The 12,863-nt window shown below is 33.4% G+C and overlaps 1 protein-coding gene across 2 annotated transcripts in view; it reads right to left on the bottom strand.

The window, feature by feature from the left end:
- LOC128682781 (frequenin-2) overlaps window positions 1-12,863 on the bottom strand; it is a 144,564-nt gene that overhangs the window by 82,376 nt on the left and 49,325 nt on the right. The window lies entirely within an intron of this gene.

Genomic DNA, 12,863 nt, shown 5'->3' with positions numbered 1-12,863 from the left:
TGATAAGTATTTGACTCATGGTGGAATCGTAAACAGGCAGGCGTTTATCACACTTCTGTAATTTAGGTATCGAATTAATACCTAGAGAAATTGTTTATCAGGTATTTATAAAATCAATCATTCAAAAAAGAAACTTATATGAGCTGGTCATAATAATTTCAAAAATGAAGTCAATAAATAAATGAGTCATTTTTATGTATAGTTCATGAGGAGAAAAAACCGACTAACTGACTGAAAATATGATGGGGAGAAAAAGGAGATAAAGAAAGAGATGGATGGACTCATAAGGCTAAGTAGTAAGACAGCCGTACTCCTAAGAACTTTTATCAAATAGGTATACATATATTGCTATACTTTTCATTGATAGCCCAACCTTGCTTTGTTACGGTTTGAAAGGTCGGTAAGCAAACGTCGTGCCTATGTGTACACCTCACATTGCTTGAAAGAGAGATCGGCCGATGAACGATATAGAAATATATGCATCTAGCTTTAAAAAGTTTTGGCTACAGTCTTACCTATAAGCATTATGAGAGAGATATACAAACAGGAAACGGAGAATCATGGAAAGACATTATTAGATCGACCAGGGATGATGGAAATGGCAAGGAATATTATGACATAGGAATTAAATACTTCTAAAGGTTAAGAAGAAATTAATTTTTCAAGTCAGGTATGTAATAGACGCCTGCCTTTTAACAAATCGTTTCTCGTTTCACATCCAAAATCCAAATTCGCCGAGCCAATTCGCAAAGCCAGTTCACTAAAAACATGCCGACTATAAAACTCCTATCTTTCAGTGATGCACTTTAGAAAATTGAATTTGAAAATCCTTGCACATCGACAACAAAAATACGATGCAGTATTAATGATAACCTTTTAAATGTAAAATCCATTCGATTAAAATGTATCGTGTGATATGACATGAATACTACACTCACCAAATAGAAAAGATATTGAAAGTTCACGTCTGAAAGAGGGGTTATAAAATGTGCTTGAAATCCCCTTATAGAGACGCCACCTGCCGTATTATGGTCGTAAAAGCTCTTAGCGTAACCCATGCCCTGAATTCTGACTCAAGTCAGATCGTTACAAAGTGCGCCAAGAAAGATGACAATTGAAGCACAGTATTCAATACACTTATTAATTTAGGTATTTATTAATTGCAAAACACTTATTGTGTAGATTACATCTTCATAAATTAATCATTGAATAAAATAAATAATATTAAATTATATAATAATTAAAATAAAGAAAAGATAGGTAGGTAGTAATATATCCTGATTCTATGGTTTGCCAATGATGACGATTTATGTCATTTGCTATTACGCAGACAAATATAGGTACCTACATGTTAGGAGGTTAGGAATGGGTTTAATAAGTACTTCGTTAGAGTACCTACTAATTCCAAGTCACTCAAGAAAGAGTCAATGATAGACGTGATTGAGATAAAAAATGTCTATCGACGAATGACCAAACATGGATTTAGTAAGTACTTCGTACAACGGAGTGCCTACCTACTAACTGCATGTGACCAACAAGCAACAGAACGATAATTTTCATGACATGAAAGCCATACACAATAAATAATTTTGTATGATATTTTTGTACATTTTGTATGATACAAAATGTCACACCGCCGCCGCACCTACGATTTTGATTTCTGTTTCAACCTCTACGCCCACCTACACGCTAACGTGGCCTTTGAGTATTTTGGCACGAGGTCTCTGTTTATCCCGAAAGAGATGACAAAGAAAGAGAAACATGATACTATGTGAAACTTTAATTACTTTTAAAAAGTATTTTTTCTATAAGTACGAGAGTTGCCCCAATTTTATGAGTCGCGAGAACGCGCGTATTTTACACTTTACTCATATCCACACAAAGCAATAGGACTTTATTATGGAGCTTTGGGTAATATGGGCTTGTAGTAATTTATATAAGAATGAACTGTGTATTGGTATAAAAGTTAAGGTGAAGATATAATAAAATCCTGGAATACTAACCTGACACAAAAGTTCACAATTAGAATGTTCACAATAAATTATACGTAAATCTATAATATGAATTTTGCCCGCTATCTATTTGGTACAATAATCGAGCGAGCGGCGATACATAGGGACAATGCGAAGCTTTCCACTGACTATTCTATCACTCGCAAGTTGTGGCGAGTGTGTCTGAAATTTGCTACTTACAACCTAACCAAATACAACAGAAATTACGCAACTATATTGCAAGACTAAAACATCAAGTCACAAAAGTACACTTCATTGCCTTCGCACTGACTCGTTTCTATTCCATAAAATTTCTTTTAACATGGTCATCCTCGTCTAAAAGGACGCACGAAGATTTCGAGGCTCTCTTTCAGCACGCGTTTATAGTCACAGTGAGCTTTCCAGTTGTACGGTGTACCTCCCAATTCCATCACGTTAGGTCACATCTTTCATCCCTCTACTTACTTAGTTCCTAAAAAATTATACATAAATTTGTAATTAAAAAATGGTAAGCCCTTCCGGCATAATAGGGACCAACACTGTTTGAATGAGTTTCTTTCGGCATTTCTTCTCAGCAGTGGTCGTTCCGAAATGCTAATAGTTTGTTTTATCATCATAAACATCATTTAATTTAGAATATGACGTGAAAAAGTGCACTTCAAAAAATAAGGAAGTTCTCAATTCGCCGCCATTTTAAAATATTTTACTATGATTATTTCACCATAATCATGCGAAAATGAACGCTATGGGAAATGGAAGCTGATAACAAAAAAAATTCAGACTCGGCAAAAAGCCTGAAACTTTACTGTTGTTTGTTAAAATACATGCCGCACGTATAAATTATCACTCAAATCTAACGGAGGCCAGAGATAGAAATGATTATATTGAAAATGTAGTTCACTATTCGGGTGACATATCATGTCAGAGCCAGAAATTGAAAAAGAAAGGGCAGATTGATAAAGAAATCATGACATAATATAAAATCATCATCGTACCTAATAAATATATAAGAGAAAATAACACTACAATATTTTCATTCGCTAATAAAATATCTATTAAATATAGAAAATATTATTATTATTATATAATAATTATTATTATATAAAACAGTATATGGTACTTTTGTTCAGCTCAAGGGCATGGGGATTAGTATGAAAAATGAAAGAGACGGTTTTCACAATGGGGCTTTGTCTGGCTTCATCGTAACATTTCTCCGTGACAGAGTGCGCAATTTCATATAAAACTTATATAAGCGTTTTGAACTGATATTCATATTCATTGATACGTCTTAACTCGGTAGTCTAATTATTTTTATTTATCTTGAAATTAACTAATTCGATTTTTTCTTATTTCTAAGGATGTCAATTTCGAAGTTCCTTATCGAATACATAAAGTAAGCGAGACATCTTTAATCATTGCTAATGAATCTCAATAGATATTTTTCATTTCTTTTGATTAATGAAAATATTATGAAGTATATTTTTTTTTTCTTCTATAAAAGAATTTTACTTTATCACGCTTCCTCGTCAGCTGCTTGTAAATCCGGTATAATTCACCAGCGTCTCGTTCTTTGTGTATTTCGTCTTCTCATAGTAAATTGAAGCAACTTCAGAATTTCGTCTTGAAAATTATAGTCGGTATGAAATGAAACCGAGGATTTGTTTGTATTTATTTGTATTTATATATATTTTATATATGTAAAATCACAGCCGAATCTTCTAAATTATATTTACGCTGACCCCGGACTTCGCGTAGGTACGCAACCGGGAATGCAGAGATGAGAAAGAGGTACCTAGCTAGACCATCCCATGTTATTCTGGTACTTATAAATAAATAAATAATTTATTTCCTCACCATAATCCTACCAGTTACAATAGAAGTTCCAATCTCTTCGTTTCAGCCACTAGGTATCATGAGACATGAGTGATTATATGATCATATGAGATATTATTTATCTTGTAAACCCAAATCAGAAGCTGTACTAATAAAAATACGTAAGAAGAACTTCCAAGAGGTCGTAAGAGTTAATTAACGGATAAACATTTGTTTTAGTACCAATACAGATTACAAAATAAAAAATACCGGCTAATAAAGGCTATTCTATACCATAAAATAGAAACGAGCACGAGCATGGCGGACTTCCAAACTGTGGGTGCGCCAAATTCGTCGACACATCGCGTCCAGCGATCATTACTGCGATACCCCCAAATGATATCCTGTATCCCGTGACTGGGTTCTGTCTACTAATTGGAATAATAAACCGAGGACATTATTACCTTCATATTTTTCTAGCTGCGTCCCGGGGCTTCGCTCCCGTGGAAATTTCGGGATAATAAATAGCCTATATATTATACAGGTTATATTCTACTCGTGTACCAAATTTCCTAACAATCCGTTAAATAGATTCTGAGTGAAAAAGTAACAGACATACGTCCTCACAAAACTTTCGCATTTATAGTATTAGTAGGATTTATAATACCGACCACCGTGCGAAATGGAAGCGAAAAAGTAGGAAAGAGGACCCTGAGCTCCGACGCCAAACGGCTGATGGAGATACCGGCAAAGTGCTCAGATGTGAGAGATATTAAACATTGATGTCGTCTGAGGATGACATATACCTACCAAATTAGGTGTTATAAAAATTGAAGACTGTCGTCGAATCTTATATACGAGTAAGGTAGGAGGAGAGTTCCAAGTGTGCCCTTTGCGTTAATTTATGATAATCAACTGTGATTTTCATTGCCAGAAGAAAATAATTCATTCCGGACTCCTTTCACTGATTAATAACAAAGATTCCATTCACTGTTTAACACACAAAATGACATATCGCAAAAATACGTTGTCATGACACGAATTCAACAAATAAATTCCTTTTAGAATGATACAACCATTAAAAATACACGGCTTTCATAAAGTGAACATATTAAAATGTAATTCAGATTTCCAAGAGAAATATAAAATGTATTTTGCTTTGCGGAATACCGTAAATACATAGCTTCGCTGCAAAGCGTTTACCTTTCCAATTTATTGACATTAATATTTTTGCGTCGAAATTTCTCATTTCATGCCCACGCACGACAATATTGAGAATACCTTTCAAATAACTTATTTACTTTGTAAACACATCACCCTATAATATCTATCATACTTTTAATATTAGTAACTTTATAGCGTAGTTAGTATGATCAGAAAAAAATGGCATTGTTTCTTTTTTCTTTATGTATTTGAAATTGTCTGGTAAAAACCACGCAGTCATATTAAATCTGGTTTATAATAGTTTAACAGTAAATTTAATATTGAACATGTAACAATAATAAGTATTTAACAGACATATAATAAGTATGTATTTATTACTGGCTTGACTTGATAACCTTTAGGCACTAGAAGGTTGGGTGTAGATAGAGCGGGAAGAGCTAACAAACACAATTGCCATTTCAGTATCTATAATATTAGTCAATCTTGTTATTAAACCTTTCATTTTCATTTCATTATCATAGAAGATGAATTATGAGTGGTTGCCCATGCAGAATAATTAAGCTGTTTTACTGAAGGCAGACAATTTAGTTTGCAAACCGCTTCGTTACGAATGAAGGTGCTAAAAGGGATCTTGAGCCCTATTAATTAAGGGATAAAGTTACTAAGACGGGTCTTAAGCGTTTAACTTATTAACATACAAAAAAGTTAGCGATTATAATCTAATTGGAGTATACCGCAAGCAAAATCATGAATTTGAAGTTATTTGTTTATTTAAGTACCTGGGACACTGGGTCACGGACTCACTTAGAGACGAGCTGGACATGGAGAGAGAGCGGAGAGCCTTGTGTGTTAGGGCTAATATAGCACGCTGTACCAAGCAGGTGAAAATAACGCTTTTCAAAGCTTTCTGTAACTCCCTATACACGTGCAGCCTTTGGACTCATTACACTCAAGTGGCATACAGGGCTCTGCGCACTCAGTATTATAATGCTTTAAGACTTTATGGGCTATGCCTGCAATAAATGATTTTTATTTTATTTATTTGAGAACATAAACCTGCAGGGCAATTTATATGCGACTGCAAATACAAGATAAAATGAAGGGTAGTCCTCATTGGAATAAAGCCACAGAAGTCAATTTCGATTGACTTTCTGTGGACAAAGCGTTGCGGTGCAACTCAATACAGAACTTCTGATGTATATATTACAATGTTCGACATTGTCTATACATTACATAATATACAAGTCCATTCATTTTCGCGTAGCGTCGCATCGCGCCGCTTTGTCTCATTGAGGACACAAGATGTTATCGACAATACTGTTATTGTTGAACGTGTCATAACATCACTGAATGTAACTTTGGGCGATGAATTTGATCACAAATAAATTCTTACAAAAAAAAATAAGTATCTACTTAAATTTCAATATACTACACTGCATACACAAAAATCGCTAAGTACAGAGATTATCCAGTTGGCGCCGGAGAATCAAGACATAAGCGACCCTGAGGATAAGGCCAGTGGCGTAGCTACCGTAGGGCTAAACGGTTCCTACACCGGGTTCTCCAAACACGAGCTTCGTTGCACCCTGATCGTGAGATATGCAGAGTGATATTGTCATCGTCACTCAGTATTTAAAGTTGCTGACAGACATTAGGTTATTAAATCAGAGACGAAACTGCTAAACGTGAACATAGAATTTATGCACCTATGTTCTTATATATCGTAGGTATTCGTAAGAAAAAAAAACATTTTTGAAATATTGCCATGATTACTATAAAGTTTTAATATATAGAGTCATTGCATATAATGAAACTTTAACAGCAAATTCAGGTTGGGATTCCAGATAGTTTGGTCCAATGGCCTATGACTTCCTAGATACGCCACTGGACAAGACCCTATTATCGCCGAGGGTTAGGCAGACCACTCCTTTATGAGGCCAATGAAAGGCATTAACTTAATCTCTATGCGCGTCTTAGCTTGGAATTACACTTTCTCCCGCCCCTCACGAAATAAAATTTAAAGAGCTCGCAATAAACGCGTTTGTTAGAATTGCCTAGCGGAATTGATAATGAGAATAACCTTTTCAATTAGACAACACATGTTACCTTGCGATAACGTAAAAAAATATGTAGGTATTTTAAAGTGCCACTCCTAGCGAACCTTTGGTTTTGCCACATAACTTCATCGAGAAGTTAAATGTAATTCATTCATTCATTCATTCATATTCATTTATTACGTACATCGATCGTGTAACACTTTTCGTTCATGGAATTAGTAGGTTTTCCGAAGTACTTGCTAAACGGTACTATGTCGTCACGAATATTAAAGTGACGTGGTTGGAAGACATTTACCGCGCGAAACATTTTCAATGCACCGAATAGTTCTGTTGTTAACTGCTTGCTAGATATAAAGGTATGTTTGTTTTGCATTGGCTAAGAACAAGGTCGCTCTGGAGTAATGAAGTAGTTTAAACAAACAAAATTATTTTGGTAATTTCCACGAGTCTACTAGACAACTGACAGTAACTACCATATGGATTCACTCCCCACAAATTACTCGGCGATGACTGACTGTATTGAAATCTAGTTAGTACAGCAAGAAGTTTCTACTTTACTAGGTGTTACCGCAGCTTCGTTTGCGCCAAAATGTATCTCTATACTTTTCTCTCTACCCTTCCAACAATTTCGATATAAAAAAGAAATAAATTATTTCGCTTTGACGGACAAACAAATACAATTTTTCATTATAACTATGAATTGATTCATTTCAGGAAACAAGTTAGAAAAAAAGAAAGAAAACATTTATTTGCCAAAAACATGAGTACAAATAGTCAAAATGAATTAGACCTACACGTTTTATCGAATATAGGTATGCAAATATAAATAAATAAAGAGGAGCATGCTATCCACTACAAATCCAAAACAAAAAAAGAATTATAATGTACTTATACTAGCCCTAAATTCTATCCGAGTCTATCATTAAAGAAATCATTTAAAGTATAATAACATTTATCAGTTAATAAAGACTTGAGGTGCTTTTTAAATAGATTTAAATTTAAGCTTTTATATTGATTTGGAATTTTGTTGTACTACTACTATGCTATCACCGAGTAAAGCAGTTTTTGACGGGTACATGCATAATCGATAGATATTTCGATGATTCCTCAATACAACATCAGCTAGACGAGAGAATAAATGAGCATTGGTTTTCACAAATGTTGCTACCTCAAGTATGTAAAGTGACGGAAGTGTAAGAATTTTGTGTTCTTTAAAAAACGGCTGACAACTATCAGTGCTTTGGAGTCTAAACATTGCGCGAATACAGCGTTTTTGCATTTTAAAAGCTATATCCTTATTTGTCGAATTGCCCCAAAAAATTATTCCATATCTAAGTATTGATTCCACTAAACCATGATAAGCTGTAAGAAGCGCTTTTATGTTTAATTCATTTGAGAGTTTAAATAGTACAAACGCCGAACTACTAAGTCTTTTACTAAGACCATCTATATGGGGTTTCCAGTTTAATTTAGAATCTATAGTTAGCCCTAGAAATTTTGTTGAATCAACTTCTTTCAACACATGGCCTTGATATTCTATAATTTATAATTTTCCGTATCAAGCGGTCTTTGACTAAAATGCATTATATTTGTTTTGTCAAGATTTATCTTTAAATTATTAATATCAAGCCATTCAATTATGGATGTTAAAGTTATTTAACATATTTAAAAAAAATATACAAAATGTCATATAAATTTATCTCTGCTGTGATAAATCTAACCAAACAATTTGGAAGTGGCTGAAGCAAAGATCAACAGAATAAGAAAAATAATGAGAATTAAGGATCACAAAACTCGTAAACCTTATCTCTGAAAGTAAACAATTCAAATTAATGGAATTGTTTTGTAGGATGGTGCTTAGCAAAATATAATACCTATTGAAATAAAGGGATATAGAAAGTTAGCTCTTTCAAGTGATAAGGGATTAAACGATAAGTAAAATCATTGAATTTAATACAAATGCATTAAATCGAATGATTCGCTAAATAATATCTATATATTATTAAACGGCTATCCGTTTTAAAAAATCCAGTCAAAGTAAGTTTAAATAGCTCTTTAAATATCAAAGGAATTTAGAGCAGTTAGCTACTATAATTATGTGAAACCAATCTTTCAGTTCATCTCAGTCTTTAGTAATTCACTAGTTAGGTAGTAAAAGATCAGTATAAACTACATAATTTAAATATGTACCTAATGCTGTATGGTCAGATGATACATTGTTTGGCTGACAGTAAAATGATGGATAACACTGACACATGACGTTGAAAGTGGCGTAAAAACGGGAAGCCAGGAAGGACCAACCATGGAATTAGTAGGTACTACGTACAACTAGTACCTACTAATTTCATGGGACCAACACATCTAAAATTATGGGTTGAATACGTCTGATTATATTATGTTGATATATCAATATAAACGAACATCGAATACCAAGACATAAATTTCTTGCTCCATAGTACCATACCAAAATTTTACTACTAGCTTGAATTTTCATATAATAAAATGAAAAGAATCGAAGAGAGTGCGAGCATTAACGCCCTTTACAATATTGTAACCAAGCCTTCTGAGAAAATAGGTCATCGTGGCATGATAAATGACTGCCCTGAATTGTTACTCTGTAATTGATTAAGCAAATATGTATAACTCTTCAACGAAATTCACGCGAACATTTAAATTATTTTTTAACGCGCAAGAAAATGTGATTCTTCAATGAGAAGAATGAACTTTTCTTAATGTGTCGAATAGCTTACCAAAAATCACTAGTTATTCATCAGAAAAGATAAATTGTGGAAAAGTTTTATAAATGCTGTTCAAACTGGAGCATTGAAGTACTTCATTAAACAAATTTTATGCCATTATAGCAATTTAATATCAGTGTTGGGGCAATGGCTTTCCATTTGGGTAAGGCGAATGGGCGATGAGTGTACCCACGTAGCGGGCTTTTTATTAGCTTTTTTATATATCCCGCTGCTGGGCAATGGCCTCCTTTTTTCACAATTTCTGTCGATTATTGTGGTTTCCAAGGCCTGTGGGTTTTAAGGCCGGTCATTAGAGCCGGGATGGGCTTATCGAATCAATAATAATCCTTTATGCGAAAGTACAAGACAAAACGCAATGCAACCTAAGAAGTAGTCCAGAACAAAAATTTTCTTACGGGCACTTTAGAATTAATTCTTTATAAATATTAATTTTACCAATATTTGTGTGGATTAGACCATAGATTTATTTATGTATTACATTATTATCTCGGTATTTATTTATCCTTATATTTCATTTTAGAACGTTTTATGGAAGGCCGTAATTAAGGCCAGTTCAAACAACTGGTTACTTAGAAAGAAACAAGCGAAAGGGTTTGACTTGATCATAATTTTTCGTATTTTTGAGTTTGTTAGAGAGTTGAGAGTCAGACAGCCGTATCCCGACACTTCATATATAAGTCCTCTGTCTGTTTGCTGCTGAATAAAGTTTAGGTGTAGGTATAGATTCTTGTTTATATCCGAGCGAAGCCGGACGGGATGGTAGTATAATTAAGCATAAAGCTTTTTGAAAAACATTGGGTACATATAAATAGTGACTTAATTTTTTTGAAGCTAGCACTATTTGACCATGTTATGTTTTAAAAAATATTTTCCAATATTAATTTCCGTTTTATACTATTCGCATAGGTAACCATTTGCGTTATTAATTTCAAATATAAAACTTAAGAAAGGCTAAGATAAGATCTTTATATGAGTTGTTTTTTGTATTAGAGTCCCGAGCAGTAATTAGTGCTTTAATAGAAAAGAAAGTAGTGTTCCAGCATCTCCAGAAAGGCAGCCGTCGCATTATGTATTATGCAACGTCTGCCTTTTTCAACGCGTTTAGGTAGTAATTTAATTTTTAGCATGAAACTGATAAATAATTAAGTTATGTAAAAAATGAAAAACCTCTTTTTATTTTGTTATGAAAAGATTGTCACGTACCCGTTTAACGTAAAAGTGAGCTGAAAAACGCAATTTTGTCTAAACGTTAGCGGCAAAATTCAAGTAAATCAACGTGAAATTTGACGGAGCAGCGCACCCTTTAAAATAATTTTGTTTTTTTTTTGACAAAATTATCGTAAGTATTAGGTTGCAAGCTACCAACGTACATGTAATTAGGCCTTATGTGGCATGTATGTACTATGAAATACGTGGTTCACTTAAATGCCAAAATCGTTTACCATTAATACCTAGTATTCATTTTAGAGGTGTTTCCTCCGGTACTCTATATGTATATGATGTTTGTCTGATGGATAAACTACTCGTAAACATGCTGTATTTTTTAAAAACGGATTATATATTGTTTGTACTCGGGTTTTCTCGCGCCTCCGAACGCAGTTTGACCTCAAGAAGGTAACTTATAATTATCTATTCCAAATATCATCAAAATTAACCAATCGGTTTAGCCGTGTAAGCATAATAGACAGATTTAAATATTACCTAGGTATTGTATTAACTTGAAGTACTCAGATGTATTTCCGAGTGAGTTTTTTTTCAAAGGGTGCCAAGATTGTTTTCAAAATGTCCACATTAAAATTACGAATGTGATATTATGGATTTACTAAGTGTAGCTCTATAGCACCTCCATCTATATTAGATGAAAAGACGATGTACATATGAGTTTTGTTTTTCAACTCACTCTTTTTTTACTTTCAGATAGTTATAATAACTATATTTAGGATAAAGTATCAGGATATAGTATTAAAGATAGGTGTACTATGGTTATGCTCCCTTTTATCGAGTAACAACTACTTTTACTTTCTGGCTAAAATTATGAAAACATAAGTCCGTTTGCAATGTTTCCATGGCTAAAACCGTTATTAATTATGCATTCAATTCTACCCGAATATAATAATTAGAGTTCAAACAAAGGCTATTTTTCAGTTTTCTACCACCAGAGACCAGAAAAATGTGAGAAAGTTTGTATATGAAAACATCCGATTTATTTTGTTGTGGGCGAAGTGGCGGGAAATAGCTCATTTGTTCATAACGGAAATAGAAATGTTTAGCAAAATTGTTCTTAATGAATAGAAAATAAAGAAATGTTTTATTTATTTTAATAATTTGTTTTTATTAGTTTTAATTTCACAAAATATAAATTGTTCTTTATAATATTCTGCAGAGAATTTTTATTAGCTAAATGGTTTTACTAGATTGAAATATTTTTAAATTGTTTTATTCCGCTTGAGTTTGTTGAAGGCAAGTTTAATAAGTATTTCAACCTTATTCTTTATTATCATTTGAAATGAAACAAAGTCTAATCGAGTTTACCCAGTTGTCAGTATTTTCAAGTGTGGATCGAAAAACTATCCAGCACTTAATTATTCAGAATTTACGCTAAATTAGTTCTAAAATAACCAACCCAACCCAGTTTTTCGAATTAGTATTAAAAGTATTCAGCTTCGTCAACTAAAGCTAGCTGCGTCCAGAGCTTTGTTCCCGTGGGAATTTCGGGATAAAACATGCACACATCCAGTATGAATGTATGCATGAAAGAGTAACAAACATAGAAATAAACAAATGTATAATATTAATAGATGGAACGAAACAATGAAATATGTAGGACGTACACAAGCTATCTATTTTTAAACAAAAGTGAAGTAAATAAATAAATGATCTGCGAACGTAAAATGTTCGGAAACCCTGATTTAAGTGCGCATCATTTTAATTAGCCTAGGATAGTCAGAACTTTTCATCAGTCGCTGATCTTCCTATTCGAATCAACTACCTAGCACCAACAAAAACGAGGAATCCTATATGAATCTGTCAGCAATTATGATAATTATTGGCCACACTTATGCTATGGTCCAATTTTGATT

This window comes from Plodia interpunctella, chromosome Z, assembly GCF_027563975.2.
Source record: "Plodia interpunctella isolate USDA-ARS_2022_Savannah chromosome Z, ilPloInte3.2, whole genome shotgun sequence".
Lineage (NCBI taxonomy): Eukaryota > Metazoa > Arthropoda > Insecta > Lepidoptera > Pyralidae > Plodia > Plodia interpunctella.
This window is presented reverse-complemented; position numbering and strand designations above follow the sequence as displayed.